The sequence below is a fragment of the Centroberyx affinis genome, unplaced genomic scaffold (genome assembly GCF_046629955.1).
Source record: "Centroberyx affinis isolate AG114_WGS23_722 - 3 ecotype Tasmania unplaced genomic scaffold, CSIRO-AGI_Caff_v1 ptg002137l_1, whole genome shotgun sequence".
Lineage (NCBI taxonomy): Eukaryota > Metazoa > Chordata > Actinopteri > Beryciformes > Berycidae > Centroberyx > Centroberyx affinis.
This window is the reverse complement of record NW_027280458.1, coordinates 78,097-96,209: the sequence shown is the minus strand read 5'-3', so window position 1 is coordinate 96,209 and position 18,113 is coordinate 78,097. Positions and strand designations below refer to the sequence as shown.

General features: G+C 45.0%; 1 long non-coding RNA gene across 1 annotated transcript; it reads right to left on the bottom strand.

Moving 5' to 3' along the window:
* Positions 1 to 740: 740 nt before the first annotated feature.
* On the bottom strand, positions 741 to 4,467 carry LOC139654696 (uncharacterized). Its single transcript, XR_011696039.1, has 3 exons — positions 4,421 to 4,467; positions 1,997 to 2,096; positions 741 to 1,895 (listed from the first exon to the last, which is right to left on the bottom strand). It is a non-coding gene; the product is annotated as an uncharacterized lncRNA (long non-coding RNA).
* Positions 4,468 to 18,113: the final 13,646 nt, after the last annotated feature.

The window sequence follows — 18,113 nt, the reverse complement described above, 5'->3', positions numbered from 1 at the left end:
TTTGCTAACCGAAACAGGGGTTTTATTTACCATTATCACTCTGCTCCAACACTAATTACTCATGCTACAAATTACTGGGGAGAACTGTGGAAAATCAGTAGCGTCTTGGTCCATGGTCCAACTCAAAGCAGACATAATGAGCTGAGCCAGAATCTTCCTGTTTGCTCAAACCCAAACCCGTTCGAATCTGGCCTGGGACCTTCGTCATGTGTCATCCATCTCTTTCCTTCCTGTGGCTTCAGTGTCTTTGCTAAGGGAGCCTGCTGGCTATAGCTAACACTTTGTTCAGGTTAGCACTTCTCAACAAACTTCACCAGAGTTTCACCTAGCATGGGGGTGAGTAGATAATGACTGAATTTTCATTTTTGGGTGAACTATTCCCTTAACTAAAAATTTATCTTCAGGAATAGGCCTATATACCTGTCATTTTTTGTTGTGCTGCATACTGCAATCTAACTCTTACGGTGCTAAACATAATGTCTGTGTCCCGGGGATATGCAGTGAAGTTTCTAATTATAATCAAGTATATTTTCTGTACTCTTTGTATGTAATCAAATGGCAGCAGGACAAACTGGTGGTTCGGCAGACCGTTCTGTAATGACTGGCCCAATAATAAACACACTGTACTTGCTTTAGGGATGCTATAAATGGTACTACTACCAAGCGCACACACACACACACACAACACACACACAAATACAAAGAGACTTATTGTTGATTTATTATTAATTTTACTCTGAAACAAGGTTTGAAGCACAGCACTGACAGGAAAATCGTCTTGGCGCTCTCACAGTGTTTTACATCATTCAGTCTAAATAAAGCCACACAGCATCACAGATATCATTACAGGGAACATCACAGAATAAGTATCAGACTCAAACAGGTTTAGTCAGATACATCATCTTGTGTCACATCAACTCATATTGTTCAGTTTCTGAGGAGGATCCTCTTGTGGGAATTCACTACAGAACATAGAAGCAATGGAATAATACAGTAAAGCAGACAGACATCTATAAGGTATATTCTTGATCCTTGGTGCTCTGGAGAAAAATCAGTGAGAATAATTAATATTCTATACGAGTATAAATGCGGGGAGGGGGGGATCTGACAGCCCACAGCTTGAGAACATGTTTGAGAGCAACATTTGGTTAAGTGGAAAATGTAATTAATTACTCTTTACTTATTAGTCCTTTAAAAAGTAATCACATTACTTTACTAATTACTCACGAGCAGTAATTAGTTACATCACTCATAACATTACTCATTAGTTCTGACAGGGGGTTCAGGTTTAAGTAACGCAGTAACAGAGCTGGGATTATTTACTGTAATGTAATTACTGAATTTGAAATTGTAATCCCTTACACTACTGTCACTGAAAAAGGTAATGAAATAATGGGTTATTTATTAAGTAATTCTTTCCTGAGTGTGCTGCCCCACACTGCTCATTTGACCTGTTGTTCACTTGCACCTTCATGACAGGGTGGCGAGCATCAGTGGCGAGTGTCATTGTGGCCCTGATGGTCACATCATGGTGTTTATAAGTGAGCTCGGGGCTCTCTATGAGACCGGGACGTTCTGCTTTGCCTCTTCTGAAGGACCTTTGCTCTTCATCGTAATACATCTCACGAAAAAGACTCTTACCACATTTTTTGCTCATGTCAAAGATTCCCACTGCATACCAGTTTGAGTAAAGGTTAAAGTCAAAGGGCACAGAGAACATGACAGCCATGTTCTCAGTGAGCTTGCCGGTAACATTATGGAGGAGATCATAAGTGATGACGCCAACAGCTCCCCTCAGTGAGAAAGGAATCTTGGTGAACAGCGCAGTGGCAGATGCAGAAGGGCCAAGAGTGAGCGGCAAAGGACTGACACAGCGTCCGCTAACAAGGTACGTCCTAGACATAGAAACAGTAGGAGAATCTTAATGAATTGAGGATATTTGGGGACAATTCATGTTAATGTGAGAAAGAAAACATTTGAAAAAATATACAGCTACCTGGGGTTAGAAAGGATGTAGTTCAAACATCCATTTGTGATCTCTACGGTGCACTCCCGACATGTATCCCCTTGAGCCATGATGACTGTGCAGTGTTGACCTGTTCAGACAGAGAAGTCTCTTGATTTGTTCAGAAAACTTTCACTTCTTTTCACAGATATATCCAGTGATGTCAGTGGTCAGAATTCACTGGTGGAACCTCTGTAGTTGGTCCGGGTTTCCCCAGTGGATATTTTTTGCAAAATGCTTCATTTTAATGCTTTTTTTTTTTTACTTTTTTTTTTTCAAACATTGAACTTGATTTTAAGGTTAAACAAACCCCCCTCATGGTCTAAAATATCCTGGCTGGCCTTACATATTTTCTAATTTTAACCAGCCGAAAGTTCATCGACAATATTTTTTCCCCCCCAACCACAGGTGCAGCGGGGCCCAAAAACTTTGAGTCAACCACCGCATCACCGCCTCTCGCTGCCATGGAGACACCAACATGCAGATTTGCCTAGTGCTGCTTTAAAATGAAAACTGTTTCAGTGACAGGATCCACAGTTCATGTTAAGAACAACTTAAACATATTTTAGGGAAAACAATACTTTGATGTTATTTCATACAAATAAAATATTTGCACAGTAACATGTCCGTAAATAAAATGTATCTAATTGACTCATGGGCGGAAATTACGGGGGGCAGGGGGGTCCAGACCCCGCATTCCTGGGAAAAACAGAGAGTTGTCCCCCTCAATATATCATTGTAAACATAACTATATAATTTTAAATAATATAATAATATGCATTGAAAGCACTAGACGCAAAACAATGCGTTTTTAAGTTTCGAAAGATTGCGCCCCCCCCTCATATGCCTCACAGTGGTTTGGTCCACTGCCTACCATCCCTGAACCCCCACACACACACATCAGCCCTCAGTACGAGTCTGTGGAGTGATCTCTGTGTGTGTCAGTGGTGGCTGACCTCCAGTCAGTAGCTACTTTGCAAAGGTTAACTTAAAACAAAGGATGTGTCAGACATGTTTCTTTACTTCTACCACTCAATAGAATAAAACACATTTACAATTGTAACCAGACTACATTTTGTTCGCTCCATTACCTCACGGTTGAATCTTGTGCGTCAGCGTATTGGTATGGGGCAGCCGTGTCTCCTAATGCATGATGTCTTTGGAGGCAGGAGGTCTATCCACAATTAAAATCATCATAACCCGCTGAATTTTCAACTGATTTTCAAGTGGTTTGGTTTGTTACAAATGCCAGACGTGTGTTTATGATACAGGATACTTGGTTAAATTAAAATGCGGGGTTTCATACCAAAATACTTTATCTTTTGTAGATGGTAACAGTAATATTTCTATAATATAATATTTAAGATTAACTTACCCTACGTAATTAGGTTCTAAGTATATTCTTTTTTTCTTACTGCATGTAAAATGGCTGCCACTATGTAATTGTGTTTATAATTTTGGAAATAAATGAACGCTTAATTCATAAAAAATATATACAGTAATTACAACAAACACTATGTTAAAATATTAAGTAAGTTTCTGGCAGGCTTCATAGCGTTCTGGACTTTTACACATTGACAGCAAAACATTAGAGATCTGCTTCTTCAGGAAAACTAAATCTAATTAGCCATATATTAGCTTTAGTTCAGTTAATGGGTGTTGCTCTCTCCAACTACTGTAAATAACCTGCATGCTGTGTGTGTGTGTGTCTATTTGTCAGCCAGCCAGATCAGTTAAAATGGCGGAGAAAAGAAAAACAGACATCCGATCATTTTTCAGTGCACCGAAATGCCAAGTAAGTAGAAAGACCCCAGTAATATCAAAAGCAATTTGATAAAATCTTCATAAGAAAGGAATGAAGTGCTTATGGAAATATTTCATAATGGACCTCTATATACATTTAATACAACAGTACTTTTGGCGGCACCTTTGGTGTCCCCTTCAGGAATTGCTCTTGAGAAATGTTTCTGTTTGTTGTCCCCCCAACAGTGAAATGAAATATCCGCCCTTGAATTGACTCAGTTTACAGAAGACTGGTTCAGTTATGCTACAAGACAAATAGTTCACCTCTACTGTCCTCCCACAACCTTATATATACACAGAACATTAATGTAATTTAGTTAATTTCCACAGGCATACGAATGATAAAACCCTATTATCTGCCTTTTTAACTTACTTTACATAATTTCAGAGACAGCCAGAGTGAGCCAAAGGAAAAGGTCCAGCACTCTGAAACAGTTTGAAACTACAATGATAAGCATTGGGCTAATCTAAAAATCATTTGTGAAATAGTTACAGACAGGACAGTGAGGATACCACAGCCTGCTCAGGTTCCTGAGAAACACTGTGCTGCAAAGAGACGTTCAGGATGAGAAGTCGTCTCCTCAATATTTGAACTTATCTGCCTTTTCTTACCTGGAATGGACACTTCTGGAGGATGACTGCTGAATGTAGGCTCATTTTTTATATTTGATGCAGGACTCTGGGTCATATCCTACCTTGAATGAATTCAAAGAATGTAAGGCCCTCCCTCCAGATGAAAAATGTCATATAACGAGTTTTACTGAGGAGAGAGACGGCAGAGCAGTGAGGCTGTGTGGTTTTGACTTTGACTCATTTTCAGCCCGGGAGTTTCTTTTGATCTTATTTTAGTTATTTTTAATAATTATTATAATAGTTATTTTAAATAATTAATTAGTTAAGTTTAATCATTGTCAACATGTAAAAATGTATGTAGAAAAAAAAAGTACAGGTAATGGATAAAATAGCATTTGTCTCCATCTGCTTTGTTAGAGAAAAGAACAAAAGAAAAGAACCGTAACAATAAAAACACACGGCACTATGCTCTGCAACCCTGTTATGTCACAGTATCTAATGCCGCTTTTCCACCGCATGTTACCGGCTCAACTCGCCTCGCCTCGACTCAACTCGACTCTACTCGCTTTTGGTAGTAAGTTTTTCCACTGCACATAGTACACTCTAAAAAGTAATGCCTTTCTCTAACCTATAAAAAGTGAGGTAAGTGGTTGCATTGGACTTTTTGAGTTGAATCAACTTCAAGGCTTTTTTAAGTAGAATGAACACTGTAACATTACTTAACATGAACCCAGCAAAATCAGGTTGAGTTAGCTAATACTACTGATATTACTTAGTTAGATAAACTTAATTTTCTTGGTAAAGGTAACTCACTTGCACCTGATATTGAACTTAATTAAAATGAGTACAGGTTACTTGTAGCAACCCATAAATAAGTTTGATGAACTTAATTTTCTTAGTAAAATGAACCTAATCACACATGTGAATGAACTCCATTAAATTGAGTCCAGGCTACAACCTCTGGTGAATAAATTATGCTGCATTAATTTATCTAAAAGTTTTGTTGTAGTAATTTCTATATCCCAAGCACTACGTTTTGATTAACTTTACATAAATATACTTTCCTGTCAATAACAATAACAATAATAAGATTATTTATTTATTATTTATTTAACTCTTAAAAACCCACTGTTTCAAAGGTTTCACTTCTAACGGTACCATTGATTGCAAAACAGGCCATAAATGTAAAAAAAAAAATATATATATATACCAAATTCTTTCAAGAAATTACTTTCAAGTGTATGTGCAATTTGAACTAGGGCTGAACAATTAATCGAAATATCCAAATCGCCGAAGCTGCAATGTTTTGTTAAAGGTAAATGCGAGACATAACAGCATCACATCAAATCACATTGAAATTGCAATATCTGTCAAAATAATTGCAGTAGGTATGATTTTTTTAACCATATTGTTCAGCCCTATTTTGAACAAACATTAAATACTTCCAGCTTTCTCCCTGACCAGACGCTCTCTGCTTTGCTCCTTGCCAGCTTATCTATTTTCAGCCATATTTTCCTGTTTTTTCCTGTTTTTCACCGCTGACCAACTATTTTTAATTTTTTTTTTTTCTGTTGCTGTTCTTTTTTATCTTTTATTTATTTATTTTTTATTGTTACTGTGGGAAAATGCCGATGGTTAAAGTCAGTGACTCTTCCTCCTGCTCTGACTGTGCTGGCTGCCTTCGATTATCACAGCAAATTACTGAACTGGAAGGAAGGATTATTACACTTTACCAAATCAGCCAGGATGAGCAGCTCATTGACACGCTGTTTGAGTCTTCAGCCCACATTCCTCATGTAAAAACATCTGGTAAAAGTACAGACTCCAACAATACGACCCATACTACAGACCTAGCTGACACTCTCCCCTGGGTTGACCCAACTGCAAATGGACCAGCCATGGAGGCATCCCCTCCGCCACTCGCTACAGACACCATCTCCGAGCCGCAAGGTGGACTGGCCCCGGAGGCATCCCCACAGCTACTCGCCACAGATATGGGCTATTGGCACAGCAAGGGTGCTAGACCAAAAGTCTCTACTCCTGGTGAGCTGTGGTCGGACGTTGTCCGCTGTAGGGGCAGCGGAGGAAACAACAACAAAAACAAGAGGAAACCCCAATACTCTCCCCAATACACTCCCCGGCCAGGACTGCAACTGGAGAACAGGTACAAAATACTCAGTGAGCCGGATCCAGTGACTGCTAATGCTAATGACGGCACTTCCATGATGCAGCCCAGTACTAGCCGCAGAGCTAATGCTAATGCTAATGCCAGCACTGGTCCCAGTGCTAATGTAACAGGCCAGGTATGGAAGGGAGGGAACACTGGCTGGGTGGTGGGTGTTTCAACCCGGACCTAATTGAATGGGGGACCAAATTAGCCAAATTGCTGACAGCCGGGTCTAATTAGGGGGGAGTTGGTACTGTGGGGCTGGCCTCTGTCTCTTGTTTTAAGAACAGTTGGAGAGGAGAGAGGGGAGGCCTGTCGGGAGGAAGACACTGACACAGATCCGGGTTGGGAAGGGACCGAACGACGATGACGACGACTTCGACGAGGCGGTAGGAGAGACGGAGTCGTGGAGTGGAGCAGCCGGCGTTGACGGCGTACTCTAGCCAGCCCCGACCACACCGCCTGGAGCGTCGAGGAGCCACGTCGGGATCGAGGGAGGGAAGCCACAAGACTGGTCATATCTGAGGGGAGGCCTTGTTGGATTTGTAGAGGGGTGAAGTCGCGACTCACCCCTCTTTCAGATAAGTACCCTCACATTTCTGAACGTTATTGTCCCCTCAGCATGTAGCCGATGGGCTATAGACGGCCTAACAGACAGACTCTTTTAACAGTGTACCTTTTTAACCTTCGGATTTTAGTAAATGGTGTTATGTATGTATCTTGGCCCAAATCCAGTCGACCCCTTACCTAGGCATCTGAGTGTCCACCATTGTAGGCGGCGATCCAGGCTGTAAATTGCGTGCCGTGTGGTGTGTATGATTTAAACTAATTCTAAATACCCAAGAGGTTCCTAATCACGTGTGGGGTTGTAGTGAAGCACTGGAGTTTGCTGTGTATCCTTATTTTGCTATTAACGACGGACTGATCGACTCCCGATCTAGCTGCGGGCTGAATTTGATGTCGCCAATCTCCACCCAGAAGGCCTGGTGTGGGGGATGTCTCCCGCATGGTGAAGTGACTGTCTCCCTTGTTCCTAGTTTCTCCGGAGGGACTCGAGCCTACAGCGTTGGGCCTCCAGGAGTGGACAGACCCTACTAAGGAGGACGGACGGCTTACCTGCTGATGGATTCTGGGCTGGGGTTTTTAAGTATCTTTTTTAATTGTAATAAAGTACTGTGAGCATCCTAACTCCTGTGTCGTGTCGGATGGTTCGGGTTAGCTCCCCACTAGTATAGCAGATATATTGTAGGAACTACCGTTCGGCCACGGGCTACATTTGGCGTTGTCGGCAGGATATTTTTTTAATACTTGGGTTGAGCCTCCTTAACCGTCCGATATGCTGGGAGAAGGGTTGCAGGGCGTAGGGCAACCAATGATGATGATGCCTTTTGTTATGGGGGCCCCATGGGTCCCAAAATTTAGTGGGGTTCAGTCAAGTGTTAATTTGTGAGAGTGGAAATCTCAGATTATGTCGATGCTAAATATGCAGGGCCTTAGTAACCAGCAACAGGCTTCTTTTATATTAGGAGCACTAGATGGGGAAGCTAAGAGGGAGGTTTTGGCAGTGGGAGAGGATGATAGGAACACACCAGCCAAGATCTTGGAAATTTTGGGTAAACTATATGGTGATACAACCCCGGCAGCAGTGTTACAATCTAAACTGTTTAATTCTAGACAACAACCCAACCAGTCAATTAGGTCATTCTCCCTCCAGATGCGTGAACTATTCCTTAGGCTTAAACGGAAAGATGACACAGGCCTAGAGGAGAGTGACATACTGCTTAGAGATCAGTTTATCATGGGTCTACGAGATGGCCCAATCAGACAAGCCTTAAAACAACAGGTGAGGAAAGACCCCCGCATTTCCTTCAGCTATGTCCAAGATGAGGCTTTAGCATTAACAAATGACCACTGGGGGCAGGCTACATGCCAGGCTTTCCGTCATGTTCTACAGCAGATTGGAAACACGAGCTGCGTAGGGAGTTGATGAAGGAGGTGGAGGATCAGGTGACTAAAATGACCAGAACTCTTTTAGAGGAGCTACGACAAGGAACAACCTCCTCTAGAAGGGATAACTTCCATGGCAGACAGAGATCTTATTCTGATAGCAGGAGACCAAACCCACGACAGAAACCTTTGTTGCAGGGATCCAAACTAAGGTAGGATTCCGAGGGAAGACCGATATGTGTTTCCTGTAATGAAGTCGGCCATATTGGTCGCCATTGCCCATTGAAGCAGACCACCCAGCAGGATTTTTAAGCTGCCCGGCCGCTACGGGTCAAGTAGCCGGGACCCCCCCAAGTGACCCCCAAATCCCTGTACGATCAGCATTGGTAGGGGAGTGCCCAGTAGTAAAAGTAAACGTGGACAATATTGAGATTGAATGCTTGGCAGACACTGGTTCTCAAGTCACCATGTTTAGTGAAAGCCTGTGTAAAGAACTGTTTTGCAGTAAGCCAGTTGGAAGTAAAGAAGATATTCCATGGCTATCCCTAAGGGGGGCTAATGGCTTGGCTATCCCCTACATCGGGTATATAGTTGCTGATTTCCAAGTGGGGGGGCTCGAGGTACCTGCTCGGGGGGTTGTAGTAGTAAAAGATGGGTGCTTGAAGACTAACAGGGCCCTCGTAGGGATGAATGTTCTCTCAGCCCTATCGAAAGAACTGTCTTATCGAAATGCTTCCCCCTCAGCCTCTCCAGTGCACCTTTTGGGCAAAGAATGGGACGCTATACTTGCAGATTGCCAACGGATTCAAGCAGCCGACTCCAAACGTGACTGGGCGGGGACTGCCCGGGTTGCCTGCCGCTATGCTGTAACTGTGCCCGCAGAGAGTGAGGCCCTGGTGTGGGCTAAAGTGTCTCAATCTGCAGCAAGACAAGACGACACCGTGTTGGTGGAGCCGCAAGGAGACCTAGGGGTCGAGGTGGCGAGGGTGCTAGCCAGAATGCAGCGAGGCCGCATACCGGTAAGAGTGCGGAACATGAACCCTCACCCAGTAACTTTATACCGGTGGCAGAAGTTGGCCACGGTTACCTCCATTGATCCACAACATGTAGTAGAAGATAAGGATGTGGCCCTGATGGAGGTGAGCCCTGGAGTGATTGAAGTAAATGTTGTACAAACAGGGCTGGGCTCAGGTCCTCCAGGGGAGGAGTTGTCCAAACATGTGTCTTTGCAGGGAGACGACTTGACTGAAGACCAGCAGAAGCAGCTCCAACAACTCCTGGCCAAGTGGCAACACTTATTCTCTGCTCATGATGAAGACTATGGGTGTACTGAGGCCGTGAAACACCAGATCCCTACAGGAACAGCTGCCCCCATTCGAGACCGACATCGACCAGTCCCCCCAAGCCTCTATCAGGAAATCAGAGGCCTACTAAAGGTATGTTGGAGGCTGGAGTGATTCGGGAAAGTTGTAGTCCGTGGGCAGCCCCTATTGTTCTAGTCCAGAAGAAGGGTTCTGGGGCTTGGCGGTTTTGTGTGGACTATAGAAAGTTGAACAGTGTTACCACCAAGGATGCCTTCCCCCTCCCGCGTATTGAGGACTCCCTGACAAGCCTGACCCAAGCTCAGTGGTACTCCACTTTAGACCTTGCTAGTGGATACTGGCAGGTCAAAGTGGATGATCAAGATCGAGCAAAAACGGCGTTTACCACCCCTTTCGGGTTATTTGAATTCGAGAGGATGCCGTTTGGACTCTGTAACGCCCCGGCCACATTTCAGAGACTTATGCAGAGGTGTATGGGAAACCAGTTGGCAGCTTTGGTCTACCTCGATGATGTAATACTGTATTCTGTAGACTTTGAATCTCACTTACAGCACTTAGAAACTGCTTTCCAGTCCCTGCACCAGTATGGCCTAAAGCTTCGCCCTGAGAAATGCCACCTTTTTCAGCGAGAGGTGAAATTCCTTGGCCACATCGTCAGCGGTAAGGGGGTGTCTCCAGACCCAGGAAAAGTGGCAGCCGTCCAGGATTGGGAGGCTCCAACCACCGTGAGGCAAGTAAAGGCTTTCCTGGGGTTCGTAGGATACTACAGAAGATTTATTAAAGATTTTTCCAAGGTGGCCAGACCTTTAAACGAACTGCTGAAAGGCACAGGCCGGTCACGAGGGCGTGGCTCGCCCCCTGTCGCCTGGTCCCTTCAGTGTGAAACAGCATTCCAACAGCTGAAACAGGAACTGCTCCAAGCACCTATTTTGGCATATGCAGATTTCTCACAACCTTTTGTGGTCTACTGTGATGCCAGTAATGCTGGCCTAGGGGCTATCTTATCCCAGCTGCAGAAAGATGGCACGGAACAAGTGATAGCCTATGCTAGCCGGAGCCTGAACCCTGCAGAGCGAAATGACGCCAATTATAGCTCCTTCAAATTAGAGCTGTTGGCTATGAAGTGGGCCATAGTTGAGAAGTTCAAAGACTATTTGTGGGGGGCAAAAATTACAGTGATCACAGATAACAATCCACTGGTACACCTGAACACGGCCAAACTGGGTGCAGTGGGACAGTGGTGGGTGGCCCAATTAGCCAATTTCGACATTGAAATCAAACACAGACCAGGCCGAAATCATACTAATGCTGATGTTCTGTCCAGGCTCCCTTCATGCTCTGTTTCCCCAGACACCAAGATGGACGCACTGCAGGCGGACAGCTGTGTGGTTACAACTGTAGAGGCCCCAGGGACAATCGACATGGCAGTGCCAGCAGCGTGGGGGTGGAATTCTTCCAGGTGGCAGAGACTACAAAGGGAAGACGCCACCCTGGAGACGGTAAAAGGATACCTGGGGGGCTTCCTAGGGCTCCAGAAAGGAATCAACAGACAAGCCAGGTACGGAAGCTACTTAGCCAGTGGCCCCGCCTACAGTTAAAAGATGGTGTCATTTGTCGGGAAATGATTGACCCTGTAACCCATGAGACTGTGTTGCAGATTGTCGTCCCACAGCATCACAGACACGCCCTTTGGGAGACATATCATGCTCAAACAGGACATCAAGGTTTGGAAAAGTCATTGTCACTGTTGCGCAGGAACTTCTATTGGCCTGGGATGGCAATCGAAGTCCAGTCCATGCTCCAAACCTGCCCTCGTTGTAATTTGCACAAGTCTAAGCCAGATCGTCGAGCCCCCCTCGCCCCCCTTGAAATCTTGGCTATAGACTTCTTGACATTAAGTAGGCCTACAGACCGTTACCAAAACATCCTTGTAATGACAGATTTGTTCACCAAATTTGCCTGGGCCGTCCCTACCCATGACCAAACTGCACTGACAACAGCCCGTGCTCTTTGGAATATAGTTATACAGCCATTTGGCTGCCCAGAAACCTTACATTCGGATCAAGGCCCCTCGTTCGAATCAAAACTTATTCAGGAACTGTGCCAAGTGTATGGGTGTCGTAAGAGCCACACAACCCCCTACCACCCTATGGGAAATGGGACATGTGAGAGGTGGAACTCGACCCTTCTAAATCTGTTGGGGACCCTAGAGGTAGAGCAACAAGATAGATGGGTAGAATACCTCCCAACCCTGGTGCATGCCTATAACAATAGTGTCCATAGCACCACCGGCTATGCCCCTACTTATCTCATGTTTGGGAGACATACACGTCTCCCTGTAGATATGATTATGGGGGTGACAAACCCTAGCCAACCTACGACGTCATCAGAGTGGGTCACCAAACATTACGAGCAGATGTCCTATGCGTATGGTAAGGCTCGTGGGAATATGGGCAAAGCAGCAGCCAGAAATAAACACCGGTATGACAGGACAGCCCGTGACATACCACTATTACCAGGGGAGAGGGTCCTTGTGTGGGACAATAGGAGGCAAGCCAAAGGGAAACTCAGCAATCGCTGGGAGGAGCAGCCGTACGTGGTGGTGGGACGCCTTAGACCCAGTCTACCTGTCTACAAACTGAGGCCCGAAGGAAAGGAGGGACCAGTCCGAACCCTCCATCAAAACCTCATCCGCCCCTGCCTCCACTCTCCAGCCGCCCAGCCTGCCCATGCTGACCAAGCCCCAGCAGAGGCCCCAGCTATTCCGGTCACATGGGGCCTACTGTACACACGAGAGCCCGAGAATCCAGATGGACTACAAGCTGAGCCTGCACCCGAGCCCCGCCGATCCCAGCGGCCAAATCGGGGGAAATCTTCCTTCTCGATACAGAGTGTGAGTTGTGTGTGTGTGTACGAGTTGGGGGGTGGGGGGGGCTGAGAATATTTAATGGGTTCTCTGGGACTAGAACCCTTAAGTGAGGGGGGGTGTAACAGGCCAGGTATGGAAGGGAGGGAACACTGGCTGGGTGGTGGGTGTTTCAACCCGGACCTAATTGAATGGGGGACCAAATTAGCCAAATTGCTGACAGCCGGGTCTAATTAGGGGGGAGTTGGTACTGTGGGGCTGGCCTCTGTCTCTTGTTTTAAGAACAGTTGGAGAGGAGAGAGGGGAGGCCTGTCGGGAGGAAGACACTGACACAGATCCGGGTTGGGAAGGGACCGAACGACGACGACGACGACTTCGACGAGGCGGTAGGAGAGACGGAGTCGTGGAGTGGAGCAGCCGGCGTTGACGGCGTACTCTAGCCAGCCCCGGCCACACCGCCTGGAGCGTCGAGGAGCCACGTCGGGATCGAGGGAGGGAAGCCACAAGACTGGTCATATCTGAGGGGAGGCCTTGTTGGATTTGTAGAGGGGTGAAGTCGCGACTCACCCCTCTTTCAGATAAGTACCCTCACATTTCTGAACGTTATTGTCCCCTCAGCATGTAGCCGATGGACTATAGACGGCCTAACAGACAGACTCTTTTAACAGTGTACCTTTTTAACCTTCGGATTTTAGTAAATGGTGTTATGTATGTATCTTGGCCCAAATCCAGTCGACCCCTAATTACCTAGGCATCTGAGTGTCCACCATTGTAGGCGGCGATCCAGGCTGTAAATTGCGTGCCGTGTGGCGTGTATGATTTAAACTAATTCTAAATACCCAAGAGGTTCCTAATCACGTGTGGGGTTGTAGTGAAGCACTGGAGTTTGCTGTGTATCCTTATTTTGCTATTAACGACGGACTGATCGACTCCCGATCTAGCTGCGGGCTGAATTTGATGTCGCCAATCTCCACCCAGAAGGCCTGGTGTGGGGGATGTCTCCCGCATGGTGAAGTGACTGTCTCCCTTGTTCCTAGTTTCTCCGGAGGGACTCGAGCCTACAGCGTTGGGCCTCCAGGAGTGGACAGACCCTACTAAGGAGGACGGACGGCTTACCTGCTGATGGATTCTGGGCTGGGGTTTTTAAGTATCTTTTTTAATTGTAATAAAGTACTGTGAGCATCCTAACTCCTGTGTCGTGTCGGCTCCCCACTAGTATAGCAGATATATTGTAGGAACTACCGTTCGGCCACGGGCTACACTAACAGTAATGCTACCCCCAGGCACTCAACACCGCCTACCTCCAGGCGGAAAATGCGGCCTGCTAATCAACATGCTAGGCCGAGGGCCAGAAGAAATGTTGCTAATTCCACAGCTGATAAGCCGAGGGCCAGAAGAAATATTGCTAATTCCTAGTCAGACACTATTCTGATTGGGGACTCTATAACCAAGCATGTAAGAATGGCAAAGACTGAAAATCTAACTATGGATGACACATCTGTCAGAGAGCTAACAGGGCTGTTGCCAGTCATCCTCTCTACACATCCAAGTAACATGAGGATTATTATTCACACTGGATCTTTTGACATTCTGCGAGGGAAAACTGGCTCTGAGATCCTGAAAAAAGACTTTTGCCCGCTATTGGAGAAGCTGAGTGACTGTCAATCGCAACATGTATTCATTTCAGGCCCCATTCCAACCTTGAGGAAAGGAATCGAATCCTTCAGCAGACTCCTTGCCCTGAATACATGGCTGACATCGGCGTGCCTCACCCATGGGATAAAGTTTATTGACAATTTCAATATCTTTTGGAACTGTAAAAACCGCTTTATGCCTGATGGGATTCATCCGAGCAGCACTGGTTCCAGATTACTCGGCGCCAATCTACGTCATGCTCTTGGGATGCCACACCAAAACAAGAATGCACAGATAAGCACGAAGGACAAGGACTGCACACACAGGCAGACAGCCTGTATCTCTCCCCCCTCACCTGACCCTCGGCTTCACATCACCCAAGGCATTCAGAGGAGGTCTCTGTCCCAATCAGGGATCCAACGCCCCCCCTCCCCCCGTCCACCACACTCACCAATCAAGGAGTTAGTCAAAGCTGCCATGCTGAAGCTCAGTCAAATTGACTCTCCAGCATCCACTCCCTCCCCTGTCTCTCCTCTTAGGTTCACAAGCCAGATGGAGGACTTGGTGAAGTCTGGGATCAAAATGATCCCACTCACCCCCAGCTTGGCCAGGTCACGGGTATTGCCATCACCTATACGCCGCCCACCAACGCCCCCCCGGCGCACCTGTTCCCCCCCCCCAACGCCCCCCCAGCGCACCGCTATCAGTGTCAGCAGCAACTAGGACACACTGGGCCTCTGCTGTTCAAGAACTGTTATTCATAAATTATCTGATAGCAAGCTGAGGTCCTGGGAGAGAACAACCTTCCCAAATACAATAGCCACAGTGTCAAGACAAAGATTACATAAGCGGGTCACAGTAAAATCTTCCAATCCTACAAATTTGATTCACATTCCCTGTAAGCCAAGTATCTCAGGCCCTGCTCCAACAAACCTAAAACTAGCCTTATTTAATATTAGGTCCCTGTGTAACAAGTCACTTTTAATCAATGATTTTATAACCTCTTACAAGCTTGATTTTATGTTTTTAACAGAGATCTGGCTGGACACCAAGAATGGGAATGCTATCCTTATTGAATCCACCCCACCAAATTTCATATTTGAGTTTGAAGCACGACAGAACAAAAAAGGAGGGGGTGTTTGTGCCTTTTTTAGGGATAGGTTCCTTTGTAAGAAGTTATCATTTGGAGAATTCTCATCCTTTGAATATGTGTCGTTTAAAATGGAAATGAAATTCTCTCCATGTATTCTATATTTAGTTATATACAGGCCACCAAAATACTCCCCACATTTCCTTGATGATTTTACTGAGATGCTTTCAATTATCTGCACTGAATTTGACTGTGTAGTCATTACGGGTGATTTTAATGTACACATAGATAATGTCAGTAACAAAAATGCCAAAGAACTTTCAGCCATACTTGACACGTTTGATCTGTCTCAACATGTGAAAGGGCCGACCCATACTAGAGGACACACTCTAGATCTGGTTATTACTAAGGGTGTTAACATTTCAAATGTCACTGTGCTTGACGTTGCTCTATCAGATCATTTCTGTGTATTCTTTGATCTGTCTATTACACCAAAAATCAACATTAGATCTGAAACTGTTAAAAAAAAGGTACATTAATGAGAATACCACAACACTTTTTATGGAAGCCTTCAAATCTGAAACTGCCCCAGCTTCAAATCATGTTGATGATCTACTGAATACCTTCAATTCTAAAATTTCAAATGTAATTGATGCCATTGCTCCTGCTAAGGTTAAAATGATCGCTAATAAGCAAAAGGCACCATGGAGAAACACTCATTCTGTAAGGGCACAGAAAAGGGAGTGCCGGAAAGCAGAGCGAAAATGGCGTAAATCAAGCCTCCAGATTCACTTTGAAATCTATAAAGAAAAATTACATATTTACAGTCTGAACTTGAAAAGCGCTAGGCAATCATTTTTCGCTGAGATCATCAACAAGAACAGTAACAATTCACGCATCTTATTTGCTACCGTTGACAGGTTAACTAACCCTCCGGTTCTGATATCCCCAGTACTAGTTTCTACCAGCAAATGTAGCGAGTTTGCATCCTTTTTTAATGACAAGATTCAAGGCATCAGACATGCGATTAACTCCTCAATGCCAAACAAAAAAGCATCATCACTGCAGTCTCCCAGATGTAACTTGGTAGGTATGACACAATTTAATCCCATTGACGATAAAACACTCGAAGAAACTGTGTCAAATCTCAAATCATCCACCTGTTGCCTTGATGTTTTACCCACTAGCTTCCTTAAAACAGTTTTGAGCAGCCTGGCAAAAGAACTAATACTTGTAGTTAAAGGTACTGCTTGTAAGATTCAGAAAATGCTTGTTATTAGTGACACCTGTGGCCGTTAAGGTAACTGCAGTCAGCATCCTGTTGTTCGTGCTCGCGCATGTGCCCGCACTCCGTAGGCGCAAGCGAGCATCCTGTGTATCGGCCAAAACAGTGACCATATGAACGTGATGGACCGGCATCATGTTGATAGATGAGGAAGCAGTTTCTTTTTTTTTTTTTTTTACTTGCATTCAAATGTCAGTCACATTTGCTGATCGCCATGGTGGCACAGAGAAAAAAGTACGACCTGAAATTCAAGCTGTCAGTTGTCAAATTTGCTGAACAAAACTCAGGAGAAGCAGCAGCAAGACATTTCTCCGTTGATCTTTTCTAAGGTAGGCTATCGTTATTTTGATACGGGGCTCTCTCTCTCTCTCTCTGTGCTTTAGAACGTAACCGCTGTGAAACAATCAGAAAATAACATTTTATTTCTCTGATTCACCGGCTTTCTCGCTACTACCGCTCCCTCTCTTTATTCACTTTCTAGCTCGCTCGACCATCTCTCTCTCTCTCTCTCTAGCTCGCTCGACCATCTCTCTCTCTCTCTAGCTCGCTCTACCATCTCTCTCTCTCGGGCTATTAATTGAAGTTATATGTAGGTCAAGTATGTTTTCAGTGCTGTGTTTTTGTGAGGAGGAACTGTGACTATGTGTGAACTTTGTCGGGTGATAACGTTACATTGGCTGTATTTATAACATTATAGGTCGGCGTTAGCTTGCTAGCCAGTTTTCATATGTGAAAACAGCAATAGTTTCACCGTGAGGCTCAGCAATGTCGCTATCTGTTATCTGCAATAACGCTAACTGTTAGTGAACTACACGGAATATGTAACGTTATATGTATTCATCATTTCCTGAATGACTGTAGTTCGCCTTGCTGTGTCATTACAGCTTACCATTGTTTATTTCACCGTTACTGTAAATCAGCATTGTAGTTCACTGTACAAACGCCAGATCCATGCAGCGTAGCTAAGTTACAGCTAGCTGGCTAACCTTAGCATAGCTTTGTGTACAGTTAGATAACGTTATTTGGCCGCTGCTGCCGCACACGAGAGTTTGCCTTCAGGGCTTTCTGACAGAAATCCACGGTTATGGTTTGGGTAGGTGTTAGGGTTACCCTAAGGCTTTCTACCAGAAAGCCCTGAAGGCAAACTTGTCCCGTGTGCGCCGCTGCCTTGCATCGCTCTTGGCTAGTAGAAGGCAATCATTATACACCTTTGCTTTGTAACGTTACATCATTTATTGTTGGCTAAAATCAACACTATTTGTCATAATAGCTACATAAATTAGTATCATGGATCACGTTAGCTGGTGAAGTGATTTAGCAAGCTAGCCAACTAACATATCCACTCAGAAAGTATTACGTTACGAGCAAGCAAGCTATAGAAGTAGTGAAGCTGAAGAGACTAGCCACGGGAGCGCGCATA